General features: G+C 39.4%; 1 protein-coding gene across 2 annotated transcripts in view; it reads right to left on the reverse strand.

The window, feature by feature from the left end:
- Positions 1-20,608, reverse strand: part of ST6GAL2 (ST6 beta-galactoside alpha-2,6-sialyltransferase 2) — a 170,261-nt gene extending 149,653 nt beyond the window's left edge. For both annotated transcript variants that reach the window (XM_073664805.1, XM_073664806.1), the window contains exon 1: positions 20,309-20,608. The gene's annotated coding sequence lies outside the window, so the exon portion shown is untranslated. The remainder of the gene's footprint in view (positions 1-20,308) is intronic.
- Positions 20,609-21,170: the final 562 nt, after the last annotated feature.

A 21,170-nucleotide genomic window follows, 5' to 3' on the forward strand; every position in this document is an offset into this window, starting at 1 on the left:
GGCATCTTCTTCTGATAGCACTGGATAGCACTGGATCAATACTATAGTTATGCACTTTGCGCCTTATAGCCTGATCCATAAGTCTCGATAAAAGTAATGTATGATATATATTACACTGACAATTGCTCACCTACTATACCATTTGATACATTATGAATATGCATGTACTTATATCACATTTTGCAATTACATCATTGTGCATTTATGTACCATTCCTGTAAATTTTTTGCTCTCTCCGTATATCACATATTGTACTATATTGCCTGTACTCATCTTCTCTGCCGTGTCTCTTTGCCCATTAAGGTTCTGCTTTTAAAATTCCATATTTTTAATTTTAATCATGTTGTTGATCTAATAAAAAATGCATTTTCTCATTTAAGTGCTTTTGAATTCAATTCTTGATAGGTTTGCATTATTGCTCTGAGTTTACAATATAATTATAGATTCCATCTTCACTAATTCAGTGTCAGCAGTTCCTTATACACTTGAATAAAATAATATAGATACTATTATTCCTTTTTTGATCTGACTTCTACAGCTTAAAGTCCACAATTGAAAATAAACAGCCTTTATGAGGCAGAGGGACACCAGCAGCAGTAATTCCAGGATGAACATCCTGGAAAGTGACCTATGAGGTGACACTGAAGACACTGTTAGAGGTACCCAAGTCTTTTCAATGGTAACGCCTCAAAAATACACAATGGTTATTTGCTGTGCTAAAGCCAGGTGACAGTACTGTATGTCTTTTTCTTTACAGCAGAATTGATTGTCAGCTTGAAAATAAGAAATATCTACATTTCTTTATGAATATACAGATTTCCTAGATCCATTATGTAATATTTAAATAGGGTTTGCTTTGCTACATAGCATCTCAGATACATTTCGAGGTAATGATTCAATTTGAGGAAGCGGATGGTATAAACACTTACTCTATTTCTCTATGTACAATCATTATGACTCACCATGGCATGCCTCCCCGCTTTGATCTACAACGCAGGCATGTCCTATGATACCGAGGAAGCTCTATTGATTCTACCATTCCATTAAGTACAATAAGCAGGTACGAAAACCACAGTAATTACACTCTAGCGAAAGTATAGTATGTTACATAGGACTGGTAATAATATAACATCTGCATATAATACAGTAAGCAATGAATCATTATGTATTTAGGAATGAAAGCAAAATATTTTATCTGGGAGAAAAACAGAAAAGCCATTGCAGTGTTCTTGATACTCATTCTCTACTATGAGAATGGTCACTATTATAAAGACGGAATAAAAGGATGCATTACAAATAAAGTTCATAAAACAATGCGCTGCTATTTTCCACTTACACGCGCTGTAAGTTTTTATTGCTGTTCTAAAGTAGAGTCAGCAGCTATGAAATGAATGATGCCTCCCGCTTGGGTTTCACTGTCGATAGTGACACATTATAATGATTTCACCTTTACTCATACGTTGCTTCACTTCCTATAACTTTCAAAACGATTTAAAGGAGCACTCGTCCAGAAATAGGACGCTAATGGAGTATCAAATACATTACAAGCATGTTCTGTTATAGTTTCATCAGGGCTGGAAATATTAGTGTTAAAGCCGAGACGAAGGGGCAGAGGTTTGTTGTCAATAATCCTAGTAAATAATATAGTAATAATCCTCTATATATCGGGGAGTAACAGATTGCTTTCCAGTTTACAGCAAACGAAGATCCAGGATCAGATTCTAAGAATTGACAATGTTTGTTTCTAGCACATTACAGAACTTAAACATTTACCTTGCATATCACGTCACAACTGACCATCTATTTCTAGCCTTCACAGATGCAAGGGCACCATCAAAATGAATGCCATGTGTGACTGCTGACGCTAATCATGAAAAAGTGTCTACAAAGCAGTAATCCCTATTTCATAAGTAGAAGCAACAGATGTATAAAGTGTGATCACAAGTCAGTATTTGGACAATAACTGCTTCCAGATTGCCTAAGCTTACATCTGCACTGTAAGGCTGAAGAACAGATTGTTACAATTGTTAAAGGGGGAGTAATAGGCTCAGAATGGGGACTGGGGCAGCATCGTAACAGGAGCAAAGGGGATGTGTGTGAAAGATAACCCCTTTAAGTAATAACAGGAATATAGAAATACTTTACCTCTAAGATCAACAAAAACTCTTCAGGCTTGCAATAGGTTATATGGTATAGTTAAGAAACAAAAGTTTAGTGTGAAAGAACTTTGTCTAATTAGATGTAGGTTTGACTCTGAAGGATTTTCGCCTTTTTTTAAATATGTTTAGGGGAACAACTGTGGGTGGGCAAAGGTTTCACACACAAATGTGCTCTGTTGTACTTACTGTCATTACTGAATACATTTATTATACAGCAAAAAAAAAATGTGCGGACATTAAGGCCAAATTAGTTTTGGTACTTAAGGGGTTAAAGGGAGCCTATCATTTGAGATAACATTTATGGCATATTTTTTATTGTTAAAAGGGTTATCCATGGCATATTTTTTATTGTTAAAAGGGTTATCCAAGACTTTTAACCCCTTCATCCATGGGCGATTTTCCAATTTTTTTGTTTTTGTTTTCTCCTCCCCTTCTTCCAAGAATCATAACTTTTTATTTTTTCTTTCCCATAATAATAATAATAATAATTTTTATTTATATAGCGTCAACATATTCCGCAGCACTTTACAATTAATCTCATAGCTATATGTTTTTTTGCGGAACGAGATTTAATTTGAATTACATCATTAATTTTATCATGTGATGCACTGGAAAGCGGGGAACAAATTCCAAGTGTGTTGAAATTGCAAAAAAAAAAAGTACAATTCCACAATTGTTTTTTGGATTTTTCATCTACCATGTTCACTATATGGTAAAACTGACTTGGCAATATGATTCTCCAAGTCAGTACGAGTACGCAGATACCAAACAATATGTATACTTTTTTTTTTATTTAAGTGGTGAAAAAAATTCGGAAAGTTGTGAAAAAAAAAAACTTTGCTTGTGTCACCATTTTCCGAGACCCGGAAAAAGAGGACATCAGTACTATAAATTGTCAGTTTTTACCCCTTTTAGCCAAGGGAGGAGTGGATCCAAAAAGAAGAAAAAGTATAAAGGAATGACTTATACAGTGGCTTGCAAAAGTATTCACCCCCTTTGGCTTTTTACCTATTTTGTTACATTACAACCTGTGTTTAAATATTTTTGTAATCTGATTTGTGTGTGATGCATCATCACTAAATAGTCTAAGTTGGTGAATATGGAAAATATAGGCATAAATTAAATTTATTGGATCAAATAACTAAAAATAGGCATGTGCCTATGTATTCACCCCTTTTGCACCCTAAAAATTTCTGGTGCAAGCAATTACCTTCATAAGTCACATACTTAGTGGAAGGAAGTCCACCTGTGTGCAATCTAAGTGTCACATGGTCTGTCAGTATATAAACACCTTTTCTGAAAGGCCACAGAGGCTGCAACACCATTAAGAAAGAGGCACCACTAACCAAACAACACCATGAAGACCGAGGAGATCTGCAAACAAGTCAAGGACAAAGTTGTTGAGAAGTCCAAGTCAGGGTTGGGTTATAAAAAAATATCACAATCTCTGATGATCCCCCGGAGCACCATCAAATCCATTATCATCAAATGGAAAGGACATGGTACCATAACAAACCCACCAAGAGAGGGCCGCCCACCAAAACTCTCAGCCCGGGCAAGGAAGGCATTAATCAGGGACGCAGCACAGAGACCAAAGGTAACCCTGAAGGAGCTACAGAGTTCCCAAGTAGAGACTGGAATATCTGTCCATATGACCACAATAAGCCGTACACTCCACAGAGGTGGCCTTTATGGAAGAGTGGGCAGAAAAAAAGCCTTTACTAATACACAAAAACTGTAAGGCTCGTTTTGTGGGTGGAACTCAGGGGTTGATAAAAGACCAAGCCGAATTATGATCTTGGTTACTATAGAGATACACACCGTATATGCAAGAATCCAGTTCACTTAATGTCGCCAAGCGAAACGCTTTCCTTCTCTGAATTGTCTCTGAGAGCGGCAAAGTAAGTTCTTTTGTTAATCCCTTTTATTTTATGTAACTTAATATACTGTATTGTTTTGTCCCTTTTGTAAAAATCTATTGCATATTTTTTATAAACACTGACTTTTGTTTAAATATAAAATTTAATAGTTCTGTTCCTTTTGTTATGTAAACTGCGCCTCGAAGCTGTATACTCTACCTACCAGACCTCCAGTCAGCCTGATTAAAACACGACTGGTGGTGGCAGATAATGATCTTCCTTGGGTTATCGTGGAATTCGCAGTGACCGTATATCAGAGGTATATACATATATTCCATGCTGGAATCGGAGGTGTATATACCATATGCTCACTGTTAGTTGTTCCATAACCAGCCTATTAGTGGTGACAGCCTGCGGCCTTCTCCAATTGTCGACCAATCGTGTAATTGTCCGGACGATAGGGGGCAGCAGAGAGCCGTTCAACCCAAAGATCACGGCGGGTGGTTCTGCGTGACCTTCCCGGCTTGTGTTATTCTTGATAGGAGGCCTTTATGAAAGAGTGGGAATAAAAAAGCCTTTACTTACACACAAAAATTATAAGGCTTATTTTGAGTTTGCCAAAAGACATGTGGGAGACTTCCCAAATGTATGGAAGAAGGTGTTGTGGTTAGATGAGAATAAAATTGAACTTTTTGGCCACCAAGGAAACCTTATGTTTTTCGCCAAACAAACACAGCTTATCACTCCAAGAACACCATCCATGCAGTGAAACATTGTGGTGGCAGCATCATGCTGTGGGCATGTATTTTGGCAGCAGAGACAGGGAAAATGGATCAGGTTGAGAAGAAGATGATTGGTGCAAAATACAGAGATATTCTTGAGCAAAACCTGCTTCAGTCTGTCAGTGATTTAAGACTGGGATGGAGGTTCACCTTCCAACAATACAATGACCCAAAGCATACTGGTAAAGCAACACTCGAGTGGTTTAAGGGGAAACGTGTAAATGTTTTGCCGTGGCCTATTCAAAGCCCAGACCTTAATCCACTTGAGAATCTGTTGTCAGACTTGAAGATTGCTGTTCACCTGAGAAAACCATCTAACTTGAAGGAGCTGGAGCTGTTTTGCCTTTAGGAATGGGCAAAAATCCCAGTGACAAGATGTGGAAAGCTCATAGATACTTATCCAAAGAGACCAGCTATAATTGCCGCAAAAGGTTGTGAGGTAGCAAAACATGAAAAATGCCTAGGGGGTGAATACTTTCGCAAGCCACTGTAACTTTTATGCCTTTTGTAGCCAAAACTGCATCAAAAACAGCCACAAAAACTACAGGAATCTATCCTTGAATCAGTTTTGGATTTAAAGTGGTTGTTCATTAACTTAAAGTTTTAGAATTTCGCTCACATTTTGTTTGTCACTCAAAATACCACAATCAAAAATCATGACCTTACAAGCCTCCAGTTTGTGTTCAGGAATGGATCATCGTTGTATTACTAAGCAAAATCGTCATGTAAAAATAAAATAAAAAAATATCTATTTTGTCCAAACAGGAGACTAGTGTATCTTATCTCCATTTGTTGTAGGTCTACTATCAGCCATGTAAGGCAAGGAGCCGGTCGAACTATCGTGTCTCACTGATTACTCAATTGACAGGAAATCCGGACAAACAGCTTTCCTTATGAGGACTATGTTATCTCCTGAGTCTCCAGAGACATTTACATTAATTTTAGCAGATAGAACTAACAGGACTTTCCATAAATGTCACATGAACTTAACCTTGCCAAGAGCTGTGCTAACCGTAATGTTATAAAGTTCAATAGGAATCTACTGTAATTTCATTGACATCTCAACAGCAGTAAAAAATAATGAATGAAGAGCCTTGAGAGCACCCTGCACAGATGCAGTATGTCACCTGTGGTTTTCCATAAGGATGCAGATAAACCAGCAAACTGTTGTAACTCAGTGAAATATCACAACGCACAAAAGCCTAAAGCCACAAGCACATTTTGTGGATTTGCTGCTGCAGATTTGCAGCTGTGAGTCTGGAGCGTAATACAGTACCAGCATTGTTAGTGGGATTTTCAAGGTAACATAACAGGTCCCCTATGCCCCCCGAAATCACCAGCATTTGTATATTCCTTTATAAATACAGTCCCTTCATACTGTTTGACACATTAACATATCTTTAGGAAAAGTATTTCTAAAGTCGATTTTCAATATGTAAATAGTAACATAGTTTTAAGGTTGAAGGAAGACTAAGTCCATCTAGTTCAACCCATAGCCTAACATGTTGATCCAGAGGAAGGCAAAAAAAAAACCATGTGGCAAACACTAAGCTCCACATTGGGGAAAAAAATTCCATCCCGACTCCATACGACAATCAGACTAGTTCCCTGGATCAACGCCCTATCAAGGAATCTAGTATATATAACCTGTAATATTATGCTTTTCAAGAAAGGCATCCATGCCCTTCTTAAATGTTAGAAGTGAATCACTCATTACAACATCATGCGGCAGAGAGTTCCATAGTCTCACTTCTCTTACAGTAAAGAATCCCAGTCTGTGATTATGATTAAACCTTCTTTCCTCCAGACGTAGAAGATGCCCCCTTGTCCCCGTCTCTGGCCTCAGAGTAAAAAGATCAGTAGAAAGGTCTTTGTACTGTCCCCTCATATACTTGTACATAGTAATAAGATCACCCCTAAGCCTTCTTTTTTCCACAGTAAATAACCCCAAGTGTAATAACCTGTTTTGGTATTGCAGACCCCCAGTCCTCTAATAACCTTGGTCGCTCTTCTCTGCACCCTCTCTAGTTCAGCTATGTCTTTCTTATACACTGGAGACCAAAACTGTACACAGTATTCTAAGTGTGGTCGCACTAATGACTTGTATAGAGGTAAAATTATGTTCTGAGTAGTGGATGGGGCCATTGTTTCCCCAGACTAGCTGTCCCACTCAGCATGTTATCACGCCCCTGGGCGACATAACATGATTTCCAAGAGCCGGTGTCATCGCCAGCTGTCTGCAAAACTTGCGCATGCGCAGAACTTTCTTTCATATACATCATAATGCCTCTGAAGCCCTTTGTATGCTTCCTGGCTTCAGAGGTGCACTTCGCATGTCTGGAAGTGAAAAATATGGCTGATGTCCTTGGAAGAACCGAAAATCAAGCTTCTTCTTTGCTTACAGACATGCACCTCTGAAGCTAAGAAGCATACAACCGACTTCAGAGGTGCAATGACATTTAGGACAAAAAGTCGAGTACATCTGCGAGTTTTACAGAGAGCTAGCGATGACACCGACTCCTGCAAATCATGTTATCACATTGGTGACACTGTTTGGGATTTATTCAAAATTGAAGACATACTGAACCAGGATGGCTACCACAGCATCTTGCAGCGGCATGCTATTCCATCCGGTTTGCGTTTAGTTGGACCATCATTTATTTTTCAACAGGACAATGACCCCAACACACCTCCAGGCTGTGTAAGGGCTATTTGACCAAAGATGAGAGTGATTAGGTTCTACGCCAGATGACCTGGCCTCCACAGTCACCAGACCTGAACCCAATCGAGATGGTTTGGGGTGAGCTGGACCGCAGAGTGAAGGCAAAAGGGTCAACAAGTGCTAAGCATCTCTGGGAACTCCTTCAAGATTGTTGGACGATCATTTCCAGTGACTACCTCTTGAAGCTCATCAAGAGAATGCCAAGAGTGTGCAAAGCAGTCATCAAAGCCAAAGGTGGCTACTTTGAAGAACCTAGAATATAAGACAAATTTTCAGTTGTTTCACACTTTTTTGTTAAGTATATAATTCCACATGTGTTAATTCATAGTTTTGATGTCTTCAGTGTGAATGTACAATTTTCAAAGTCATGAAAATACAGAAAAATCTTTAAATGAGAAGGTGTGTCCAAACTTTTGGTCTGTACTGTATATGTACATACACCTAGCCATCCATGTGTCCTCAGTATTAAATTGAGTAGTAGCACAACGTTTATGCATTCTGGTGTGGCCTGGTTTTTATTGATTATTGTTATTTACATTTTACACTGATGTATGATGGATTTATTTTATTTTGTTTTTAAATTCGTGTGTGCACTTTTGGTTTACAGTGTCACCATAAACCATGGACTATGAATAAAGTTGTTTTTTTTTAAGTAATATACTGTCTTGATAGTATTCTATGACCAATGTGTTCAGTTTTTTCTTTTTTGGGTCTATGTGAAATATTGTAGGACAAGACAATAGAAATATATGGCCATCAATATAATTAACAAGCTATAGCTAAAATCCTTCAGGTCTACACATGCAATGTGTGACATAAAGGACGTGACACCATTTGTTCTGCCTAGACAAGTCTCACATATATTAGTGAGAGTATTTCTATCAGAGCAAGTAGAAGATGTAATGACAGGCATAAAATGCCCTATGCTTATGGTGTATAATAATATTGCGACATATTAAGGATACATATATTTACTACCATAATACAACCAATATCAACATTACTTCTACAAGAAACTCTAACGTTAAATTCAGACAAGTAGGAAGTTGAGCAGATTATCCATTTGAATTTACAAACACCGACAGACTTCACATAGAGGGAGCAAAGTGGTCACCAGGCACTGACATACAGTGGGGAAAAAAAGTATTTAGTCAGCCACCAATTGTGCAAGTTCTCCCACTTAAAAAGATGAGAGAGGCCTCTAATTGACATCATAGGTAGACCTCAACTATGAGAGACAAAATGAGAAAACAAATCCTGAAAATCACATTGTCTGATATGGAAAGAATTTTTTTTCAGATTTTAGTGGAAAATAAGTATTTGGTCAATTACAAACAAGCAAGATTTCTGGCTCTCTCAGACCTGTAACTTCTCTTTAAGAGGCTCCTCTGTCCTCCACTCATTACTTGTAGTACTGGTAACTATTTGAACTTGTTAGCAGTATAAAAGACACCTGTCCGCAACCTCAAACAGTCACACTCCAAACTCCACTATGGTGAAGACCAAAGAGCTGTCAAAGGACACCAGAAACAAAATTGTAGCCCTGCTCCAGGCTGGGAAGACTGAATCTGCAATAAGCAAGCAGCTTGGTGTGAAGAAATCAACTGTGGGAGCAATAATTAGAAAATGGAAGACATACAAGACCACTGATAATTTCCCTAGATCTGGGGCTCCACAAAAGATCTCACCCCGTGTGGTCAAAATGATCTCAAGAACGGAGAGCAAAGATCCCAGAACCACACGGGGGAACCTAGTGAATGACCTGCAAAGAGCTAGGACCAACGTTACACAGGCTACCATCAGTAACACACTACGCCGCCAGGGACTCAGATCCTGAAGTGCCAGACGTGTCCCCCTTCTTTAGCCATTACATGTCCAGGCCCGTCTGAAGTGATGTTTGCTAGAGAGCATTTGGATGTTCCAGAAGAGTATTGGGAGAATGTCATATGGTCAGGTGAAACCAAAGTAGAACTGTTTGGTAGAAATACAACTCGTCGTGTTTAGATAAGAAAGAATGGTGATTTTTTTCCAAAGAACACCATACCTACTGTGAAGCATGGGGGTGGCAACATCATGCTTTGGGGCTTTTTCTCTGCCAGGGGACCAGGACAACTGATCCATGTACATGAAAGAATGAATGAGGCCATGTATCATGAGATTTTGAGTGCAAACCTCCTTCCATCAGCAAGGGCATTGAAGATGAAAAGTGGCTGGGTCTTTCAGCATGACAATGATCCCAAGCACACCGCCAGAGCAACGAAGGAGTGGCTTCGTAAGAAGCATTTCAAGGTCCTGGAGTGGCCTAGCCAGTCTCCAAATCTAAGCCCTATAGAAAACCTTTGGAGGGAGTTGAAAGTCCGTGTTGCCCAGCGACAGACCCAACACATCACTGCTCTAGAGGAGATCTGCATGGAGGAATGGGCCAACCTACCAGCAACAGTGTGTGTTAACCTTGTGAAGACTTACAGAAAATGTTTGACCTCTGTCATTGCCAAGAAAAGATATAACAAAGCATTAAGATGAACTTTTGTAATTGACCAAATACTAATTTTCTACCAACATTTGAAAAAAAATTCTTTCCAAATCAGACAACGTGATTTTCAGGATTTGTTTTCTCATTTTGTCTGTCATAGTTGAGGTCTACCTATGATGTCAATTACAGGCCTCTCTCATCTTTTAAAGTGGGAGAACTTGCACAATTGGTGGCTGACTAAATACTTTTTTTTCCCCACTGTATGTGGTCATGATTAAATACACAAGCCATGTGTAGAGAACTGCAAGTATCAGTGGTTGCTATGGACAATAGTTGTTTTGTTTGACCGAGCTGGGGCTAGCTCAACCATGTACGAGTAGCCAGTGTCTGTTCTGTTTAGTTAGCGCCTGGGCAAGGCTAGAAAAAAAACGGCACTTATTTGGACCAAAATTAAATTGCCTGTGTGAACTCTACCTAAGGCCTAATACCTACTAGAGAGAGTGAACCCCTACACTGGATTAACACAATTTTGACTCACAATATTGCATTTTAAGCCACGTCTCTTTTATATGAAGACATTTCTCCTTTTCAATAACCCATGCAATAAAACACATAGTAAGTCTAGCACAAGGCATTTAAGGCATATTTAAGGATGAAGCCAGCACATGTTGTGCATGCGTTTCTCCTTGAAAGCCTGATAAATATGGGTCGTTCAAGACATTGTTCAGAAGAACAGCGTGCTTTGATTGAAAAGTTGATTGGAGAGGGTAAAACTTATAAAGAAATGTAGACAATGATAGGCTATTCAGCTAAAATGATCCACAATGCTTTAAAATGGAAAGCAAAACCAGAGATGTGAAAGAAAACGAAAGACTACCATTCAAATGAATCGAAGAATAGCCAGAATGGCAAAGGCTCAGCCAATGATCAGCTCCAGGATGATAAAAGACAGTCTCAAGTTACCTGTGAGTTCTGTGACAGTTAGGAGACGCCTCTGTGAAGGGAAGCTAATTTCTTAGCAAGAAGTCCCCGCAAAGTCCCACTGTTAAAAAAAGGATCATGCACTGAAGCGGAAACAATTTGCAAAAGAACACATCAACTGGCCTAAAGAGAAATGGAGAAACATTTTGTGGACTGATGAAAGTAAAATTTTTCTATTTGGGTCCAAGGGCCGCAGAGCATGTTTCTCTTAATATGGTGCCGGAGCTATTTACCGCATACCAGGGACCACGGATCAGTTTGCATATATTAAAATACTTGAAGAGGTCATGTTGCCTTACGCTGAAGAGAATATGCCCTTGAAATGGGTGTTTCAACAAGACATAGACCCTAAACATACCAGTAAATGAGCAAATCTTGGTTCCACTCCAACAAAATTGAGGTTATGGAGTGGCCAGCCAAAACCCCGGACCTTAGTCCGATAGAACACTTGTGGGGTGACATCAAAAATGTCGTTTCTGAGGTAAAGCCAACAAGTTCCAAAAAATTGTGGGATGTAGTCAAAGCATCCCGGGCTGGAATAACAGTTGACAGGTGACAGAAGTTGGTTGAGTATAAGCAAACATAGATGTGAAGCAATTCTAAACAACTGTGGGTATACAATATTAGGTTAGTGATTCACAGGTTTGCTAAATCCCCCCAAAAAAGAGTACATATTGTGAGTTTGTAAAGACAAATGCAGACACTGCTATTTTTTAAAACAGCCCAATGTTTATTTTTTGTTATTTTCTGTAAAGTAGTTAAAAATTATATACATTTCTCTTCATGTTTTGAATTAGAAAACAGTGTGCAATGTTCCCAATGCATGGAAATAAAAACTACTATAAAGATTTTGTGCTTAACTCATGTTTTTGAACACACTGCTATTATTTTTAATACTAATATAGCTATGGAATTCAACTGTTCTCAGAGTCAAGTGTCACATATATTAAAGAAAGAAAAAGAAGGTTATGGAACAGCTGACAAACCTAGAAGTGGACGACCACAGAAAACTTCCTCCAGAGTTGATCACATTATTAAGAAAAAGTCAGTATCTGATGTCCATAAAAGTGCTGTACAGATTTCACACGAAATTAGCGAAGTATATGGGGTCAAAGTGAGTCACCAAACTGTGGTGCGACGGCTAAGAGCAGTAGGGTTGAATGCATGAGTTCCAGTCAAGAACCTTTCATCTCTGCAAAGAACCAGAAGGTCCGACTTGAGTTTGCCAAAGAACACAGCCAATGGAAAGAGACAGATTGGTCTAAGGTGTTGTGGTCGGATAAATCCAAGTTCAATCTGTTTGGTAGTGATGGCAAGCACTATATATACTGCCCAATTGTAAAACGTAATGATGTAAGGTACCAAACACCTACAGTGAAACATGGTGGTGGCAATGTCATGGTTTGGGGCTGCTTTTCTGCATCTGACATTGGCCCCCTGCAAAGAATTGATGGAAATATGAATGCTACAATGTACAAGGATATACTGAAGAGTGTAATGCTGCCATATGGTAAAAGCAAAGTAGGCAGGTGAATGAAATTCCAGCAAGACAATGATCCTAAGCACACATCCAATTTAATCAAAAAGGCAATGAGTTGAGGCCCGTACCCATGGCAATAAAGATGAATTGTTTGCAGATTTGCAATTGGAGTGGAGCAAGATCCCTCAAGATGTCTAGAATACCTTAGTGGCTTCAATGCCCCGTCGGTGTGGTGCAGTAAGTAAAGCAAGAAGTTATGCTACTAAATACTAAGTTATGGCATTGTAAACAATGAATTACTCTCTATGTTGTGATCAATAAATAGTGTATGCAAAACTTTTGGCAGTCAGTTTTCTTTAATTAAATGGCCATACCTATATTCAAAAGCATTTTGGTTAAAATTAAGGTCTTGCATGATGACAACTTCATGCACTTTCAATTCATCAACAGGAAAATGGCATCACAAGAACCAGACAGAAGTAATCACACTTTTTTAAAACAATGCAAAACTTTTGGTCGCTCCTGTAGCTCAGAGACTGATAAGGGCCAATTCTCCTGGCATTGCCACATGCACAGACCCAATACATGGGATCCCAGGCATGTCCCTGATATGGACCCACAGGCACAAGTTTTTCAGATTCAGGCAACAGATTTGTATTGTGCTCATGTAAATTTGTCTTTATATTACATATACAGGAAATAAAGTCTTATGAATCATTTATTAAATTAAACTAAAATAAATTATTGTCTGAAAACCAATTCTAATCTTACAGTAACAGCAGAACCTTCACATGTTGTAGATAGTATCATATTACTCATGTGTAGGCATTGCTGTAAGTAGCATATTAAGCTTTTCAATGCTAGACTGCTAGAAAGGATAACTAAATATTTCCAGCAGCAAAATTCTAGTGGTTACAGATTAATATGTAGTTAGAGATGCGTGCCAAGAAAGTGATGGATGGGTCATACAATCCCTCTCCGCGTTTACCATAGATTTAACAATACACATCAAAGGTAAAGCTTGCCACATAAGTAAGGATAATATTGTAAGGATAATATAGTTCAATGTTTACATGTAAAACTATAAAACCTTACATATACTGTATCTAAAGAACTTAGACTGCACAAGTTTCATTTCAGACCGGAAAACCCTTTTAAAAGGTGAGTCCCACCTTAGGTGTTTGAATGTCACCTCCGGACCCACACTTAAGTGGAAAACAAGAATCTCCTAATCCCCAACCTGTCTGGTGAGATGATCATCGCATGTGTGGCTCTCTTCATTCACTGCTGTGAAAGTTATGGAAACAGCCGATCACGCATACTGCCATTGCAGTGAATGGAGAGGGCCGTGCACATGCACTGCACACGCTCCATTCAGTCTCCGCCTTCTACCTCTTTGCTGCGATGGATACCGCTTGCTTGCCATTGCACTGTTCCTCAGGATCAATTCTTTCCTGAGCAATCCATTTACTGATGAAGGTCTATCGCACAGACCGAAACATCTAAAGTTTGGCCCCTGGACGAAGCTTTCCTAAGTGAAACGCGTGTTGGGTGTGGTGGGTTCCTAGCTCTCTGCACTATTGGTAACATTACCTTTATATTTCTATCCTCTATGTGTATTCATGTATTGTTTTGATGTGTACATCTGTCATACCTTGGTTCAATACTGTTATAAGGTATAATTTTAATGGTCTACTAAAGACTTTGTTTTTCATTATTACATGGACATAATAGCATATCAGCCTATCATTACAGGTGGTTATATTAACATACCACTTGTATAATCTATTTTCTGTGGTATGATTTGACCTATTACTTGGGCTCATTGAACAAGATCAAGATATGCATCTAAAACTACATGGTGTATTACCTGTACTTTATATATTGTTTTTTACATTTCACTTGTGATATATGAGATACCTTGTATGGACATAACGGTGCAGTAGATTACAATATTTTTTATTCAGGAATACCACCTTTCCTGTGTATTTCGTATTTACATACATAAATACATGTTGTATTTACTTATATGTTTTAATATGTTTATAATAAAGATGCATTTTAGCCCTTTGAAAAAAAAAAAATCTTCATGTCTTTAAGTGTTGGTTCCTGATATGCTTTTTTGGGCCTTATGATATGGGTCTAAGGATATTGGTGTAGTTTTCTGGAGATAAGTGAAGGTCTTAGAGTTTACACATTTTTGGCTCCTTCCGTGCATATTTCATTGTCTAATTTAGGAATATCCTAAGTTGTGGCATATAGAAAATCAGGGCCTTATGCAGCAGTTTTAGCGCTGCATCTTTTAATTTGCCATTTAGGTCAATCAAAGTAGATCCCCTCTTCACAGGAATGTCCTACTTGCTTTATTGGGCACTGTACAATACATAATTCCCCTGCAGCATATTAAGCTTCACGAGTGTCTGATCATGAGGTTTCCAGTAGAGGAATCACTCACTGCTAGCTTATCTTAGGGGGAACTTTTAAAGCAGATGGGTTTTTTATTATCTACTTGTTTGACCATAATAAAAACTTTCCAACCTCACCTGGAAATGTCAACTAGAATAAAAAAAAATATCGGTATTCTCCACTTTTTATGTTAATACAACACTTTAATTATTACACTTTAAAAGAATCTGTCACCAGGTTATTGCCATCTAATTTGTGAGCAGCATAATGTAGAGACAGAGACCCTGATTCCAGCGATGTGTTACTTTAGTTTTTATAAAATCGCTGTTTTATAAGAAGGATATTATCACTAGAGGACTAGTAAACCAGCTGCCAGGTAGTCAGGCATATTCATGAGCTCTGTATAACTCTGACCCCACCACTGATTGGAAGCTTTCTACCTGTGCACAGAGTAGGCTGTCAACCAGTGATGTGGGTGGGGTTATATAGAGCTCAGCATTCAGAGAACTGCTAGATCTGCAGCAGATATAACAGTCATTTTAATAAAACTGCATAAAGCAGCCCAGTAAGTGATACATTGCTGGAATCAGGGTCTCTACCTCAATATCATTTCGCGCACAGATGAAGTAGCAAATATTTGGTATACAAATACCTTTTTAGAAAACTTTAGAAGTGTTAGAAGTTTTGACCAAGAGAGTTCGGGTGCAAAGACCTCCAACGATTGTGAAAATAATGGAGCAGAATCACTCAGTCAAGCTCTGAATAGAAAGTCTATGGAGTCCGTCTATAGTCTCGCTGGAGAGCAACGCCCAGCTGAACCCTTCTGCCTCTTTGTTTTGGCAATCAATAGTGGCCTTAGCACCCGGACCTCCACCGATTCTCTAACTTTTCTCTATGACATGTTAAACATTTTTTTAACTGCAGGTATACTTCAAAGAGGTGAAATCAACACTCTATAGTTTTATAAGAAAATGTTTATTAGCATTCATCACTTGTCATATAGCAGACATGGGTTTGTTGTTTGACATTTTCCTCTATCAAAGTTAACCTGAAAAATGGGGTATCAGCTTTTCAATATGACGTGCATCTTTATATGAAAGATGTCTGACATTATTAAGATTGAACATGAAAGGAACTAAACAGTGGGCAATGGTTTCTGCACATTTACTACATACAGTCCTGCTGATCGTTTTTGGCACCCATGAAGTTTAAGTACATAATGTGGAATATCTCATGAAAAAAATTAAGTGAAACAGTTTCTTTGCATAGAGCACTGGTGTTAAATACAAAAGAGAAAACGATAAACAATAATTGAAAACAAAAAACAATCGGAGGGAAAAATAGAAAAACCTAAAGTTTGCTGTGTCACTGGTATTGGCACCCTTTACATTAATTTAGTATGGAAACACATTTTGGCTGTGTGCCCTCGATGCGTTTTTTTAAGCGTTTCCGCAGCGACAAAAACGCTGCAGAAATGCTTAAAAAACGCATGGTAGAAGGCCTGCCATGTTCCCCAATGATAATCCGCATGTGCTGTGCACATGCTGCGGAAATTTCGGCTGCGGATTATCATTGCGGAAAAAACCACAGCACTACCAATTATTTTGCGGAAGTGCTGCGTTTTCGCCGCCATTGACTTTCATTGGAACGCGCCAATTCCGCAAGACTGCATCTGTACTTGCGTAATTGGCACGTTCTAATGTGCGGATGGTACCTGGGTGTGGAGGACAGGAGACTCTCCTCCAGACCCAGGTACCCTAAAAGCTGTAAAAAAAAGAATAAAATAAAAAATGAAGATTATATTCACCTTCCGACGGCCCCCGGACTCCTTCCCTGTGCTTGCCTACAGATCGCGCAGGACTGAAGGACCTGCGGTGACGTCACAGTCATGTGACGGCAGGTCCTTCAGTACAGCGTACCGCGATCTGCCGGCAGCCAGCACAGGAGAGCAGCAAGACTGCGGGGGCCATCGGAAGGTAAGTATAGGTTTATTTTTTATTTTTTGACATTCTCTCGGGTCACACTATATAAATCCATGCTGTTTGCTTGTATTTATATAGTGTGACCGAGTTGTTAAGCACTTTCCAAGTGATGCTAAAATCGCTTGGAAAGCGCTTGACAACCCGCATGTGGAAATTCAAGTGAAGAACGCTTAATTTCCACATGTCCCTGGCAGGAAAACGCATGTACAATCCGCATGCGTTTTTTTCTGCCAGGGAGATGCAGAAACGCTCAGGAAAATATCCTGAGCATTTCTGCATCGTGGGCACATAGCCTTTCACTCACCTGTGGTAAATCACAAAAGAGATTCACCTGTGATTAATTGTCGGTGCCCATGTGACATGAATTAGCCAATGAATGATGACTTCAGTGTTTTAAAAAGCCACATGGTAGGCCCTGTTCCTTTGTCACAATAATGAAGACAAAGGAGCTGTTGAGGACATCAGAACTGCTATTATTAGCAAACTTAAGACTTCCAAAGGGTATAAGGCCACCTCCAAAGACCTTGGTATCCCAGTTTCAACAGTGTGAAATGTTATTAAGAAGTTTTCCAAGCTTGGAACCGTCAAGAACCTCCCTGGACGTGGGGGAAAGAGGAAAATTGACAAGAGATGTCTTCGAAGGTTGGTGAGAATGGTGGAAAAAACACCACGTCAAACATCCAAACACCTGAAGGCCAACCTGGAACAGTCTGGGGTCATGGTTTCAACAAGTATCATGCACCACACAATAAACCAAGCAGAGCTTTATGGGCGAAGGCCAAGGAAGAAACCATTGCTGAAGAAAAGACATAAAAAGAAACAACTGATCTTTGCCAAAGAGTACCTTGACAAATCACAATCCTTCTGGGAAAATGTTCTGTGGACAGATGAAACAAAAATAGAGCTTTTCGGCAATGCAAAGCAACAGTTTGTTTATATACTACGCAATGAAGCGTATAAGGAAAAGGACATCTTACCAACAGTTAAGCATGGTGGAGAATCAATAATGCTGTGGGGTTGCTTTGCAGCGTCTGGTACTGGAGGCATTGGCAGAATCAAAGGAATCATGAAATCAGTAAATTATCAAGAGATTTTAGAGCAAAATGTCCTACCTAGTGTAAGAAAACTTTGTTTGAGTTGAAGATCATGGGTCCTCCAGCAAGACAATGACCCAAAGCACATATCCAAAAGTACACAGGAATGGTTGATAAAAAAAATGGACTGTTTTAAAATGTCCAGCAATGAGTCCTGACCTCAATCTCATTGAAAATCTTTGGGGTGAGCTGAAATCTGACATTGGGAAAAATAACCCTGCAAACATTCAATAGCTTGAACAAACTACAAAGGAAAAGTGGGAGAAAATTCCAGGTGAGAAATGCAAGAAGCTTATAGATGGCTACAAGGAACGTTTGGAGTCTGTCAGCCGTGCCAAAGGGTGTGCAACCAAGTGCTGCACATGCTGTTTTTTCTTTGAAATTGCAACATGGAAGTTGAAAAACAATGTTTTATTGTTGTATTACTTTGAACCAATAATTAAAAAATCCTGAAGATGTAACTTTGGTATATTTCCATTTATTTCTGAAGATATCGTACAGTCTATGAAAAAATAAAGGGGTGATAATAATGGTGATCAGCATCGTAATAAATATGGTACATCTTAGTTTCAAACAACTATTGACTCTATTGGAAAGAATGTCCAATGATCAGAATAAATTTCAATATCAAAATAAAGGAGTGACAATAATGGTGATCAGCACTGTATTTGCATCATTTTAGAGGAACAAAATCTGTGGCATTCTTGTGTAGTAAGCTGAGTGACATCAGACATATCATGTAGCATGTAGATCATACATCATGTAGTACGTGCCATCGTAATAAATATGGCACTTCTTAGTTTCAAACAACTATTGAGTCTATTGGAAAGCATGTCCAGTCTATGATCAGCGGTTTTCGATACAAGCTGAAAAACGTAAATTATCATGAGCCATCAAAAAGACAAACTCAGCTGTGTTACATTTGGCTCTAAAACATAAGAAGAAATAAAAGGATGTTGTGACCACCATGACCAGCATCATGGCACAGACAGAGAGCACGGCAGAGAGGAAAGCTCCATGCGTTCAGCGTGTTCACCAGCAGCCCTCCTTCTAGGAATCCCTGAATATCCCAGCCGTCTTGTCCTGTGCACACTGCCCTGGCTGCACACAGTAACACATCTCATGAAACTGCTAATTCACAGCACACTACTGCTATCTGTATACTGTGAATGGATATACGGGTGAATATGTGTGCATACATACACAATAAGCCCTCTGAGCATCACGGTGGCATCATAGACATCTATACAAAGTGACTGTATGATCCCTGGTTGGACATGTCACCATCCAGAATAGAGCACATACAAGAAGTGTATGGGTGGATGCATAGATAGATGATAGATAGATAGATAGATAGATAGATAGATAGATAGATAGATAAATAGATAATGCTACATATATTTTTTAATTTTGCTCTGACACTTAAAAAAAACTTTAGAAGATGTGTAAAATACGAAAAAAAAAACATTCCGCAATATTCCCTGCACTTGTCCATCATGTAGGTTGGAAACAATAAGTATTTTCAGTAGGAATGTATTCTAAGTATTCTCATGTGAGATGTATATGGCACACACTGTGAGACATTTAGATACATAGATCTCACAACACAAACAAAATTTCTGTATTTTTTTCGGAAGTCATCGTGGAGATATTTTTATCAATGAGCCCAATGTATTATCCAAGAAATTGCTGCCTAACTACTGATGTGTGTGCATGTGTACATATGAGCATGTGTGTATGTGTGTACATCAATGTGTATACATACATGAAATCCATAGTACATATGCTTACATGTGTGTATATGTATATATGTGCGTATTGTACAAACATGAGCGGCATAGTATATAGGTTTATATATATGTGAAAATATATGGATGGCATAGTACATAGGTGTATATACTGTACGTATATATGTGCGTACACACAATGCTGTTTAGTACATAGGTGTGTGTGTATGTATATAAATATATATATATAAACCTATGTACATGCAATGCCGTATAGTACATAGGTTTATATATGTCTGTAGATGTGTACAGAGATGAGGTGTACAGTACACAGGTTCATACATGTATATATAATATACATTTATGTGTATACATCTATGAGCTGCCGGTTTATATCCAGGTGTATGTATATCTATGTATGCTATATATGGTGGTATGTGCATTTACTTGGGCGCATATCTGTGCATTATGTGTGAGTCTCTGGGTGGGTGTCTGCACATTGTATCTGTGGGCTCCACACAGGCTATACATTGCGTACAGAGCACATACACTGACTATGGAGCATTGGACTCTTTGTCTGTGGACTCGCAGGCTGGTAGAACAAAGGCTATGGTGGGTACAGAGCCAGCACATGCCCCTTTACCTGCAGGCACTGGGATCTCCTGGTCCACTTCAGCTCCACAGAGTGACACGGAGCCCCGGCTGCTGCGCCCGGCTGGGGACTGAGCACCGCACTTGCCGCTGTGGTGGCCCTGACATGTTGGTGGCTGGTGATGTTCGTGCCCTCAGTCAGTATGAGCACATGTGGAGCCCGGCTGCTTGTGAGGAGATGGCAGGGAGATGGGGGAACAGCTATGTCCCCGCTGTGTGTGAAGCCATAGCCCCGGCTGCAGGAGCCGCACTCCTCCCAGAGCCCCGCCCCCACTCCCCAGTCTTCACAGGAGATGTCAGTAGGGTAGAGCTATGAGGAGATGCTGCTCACTATATACACTGTGTGCTCCCCTGTATACAGCTGTATACAGCTGCTGTGTGATATATATGTATACAGAGGGTGGGCATCTCATCCCCTACACTATATATACTGTGTGCTCCCCTGTATACAGCTGCTGTGTGATATATATGTATACAGAGGGTGGGCATCTCATCCCCTACACTATATACACTGTGTGCTGCCCTGTATACCGCTGTATATAGCTGCTGTGTGATATATATGTATACAGAGGGTGGGCATCTCATCCCCTACACTATCTACACTGTGTGCTCCCCTGTATACAGCTGTATACAGCCGCTGTGTGATATATATGTATACAGAGGGTGGGCATCTCATCCCCTACACTATATACACTGTGTGCTGCCCTGTATACCGCTGTATATAGCTGCTGTGTGATATATATGTATACAGAGGGTGGGCATCTCATCCCCTACACTATATACACTGTGTGCTCCCCTGTATACAGCTGCTGTGTGATATATATGTATACAGAGGGTGGGCATCTCATCCCCTA

The sequence above is a fragment of the Phyllobates terribilis genome, unplaced genomic scaffold, assembly GCF_046119375.1.
Source record: "Phyllobates terribilis strain yellow unplaced genomic scaffold, ASM4611937v1 Scaffold_2__4_contigs__length_985480577, whole genome shotgun sequence".
Taxonomy (NCBI): Eukaryota; Metazoa; Chordata; class Amphibia; order Anura; family Dendrobatidae; genus Phyllobates; species Phyllobates terribilis.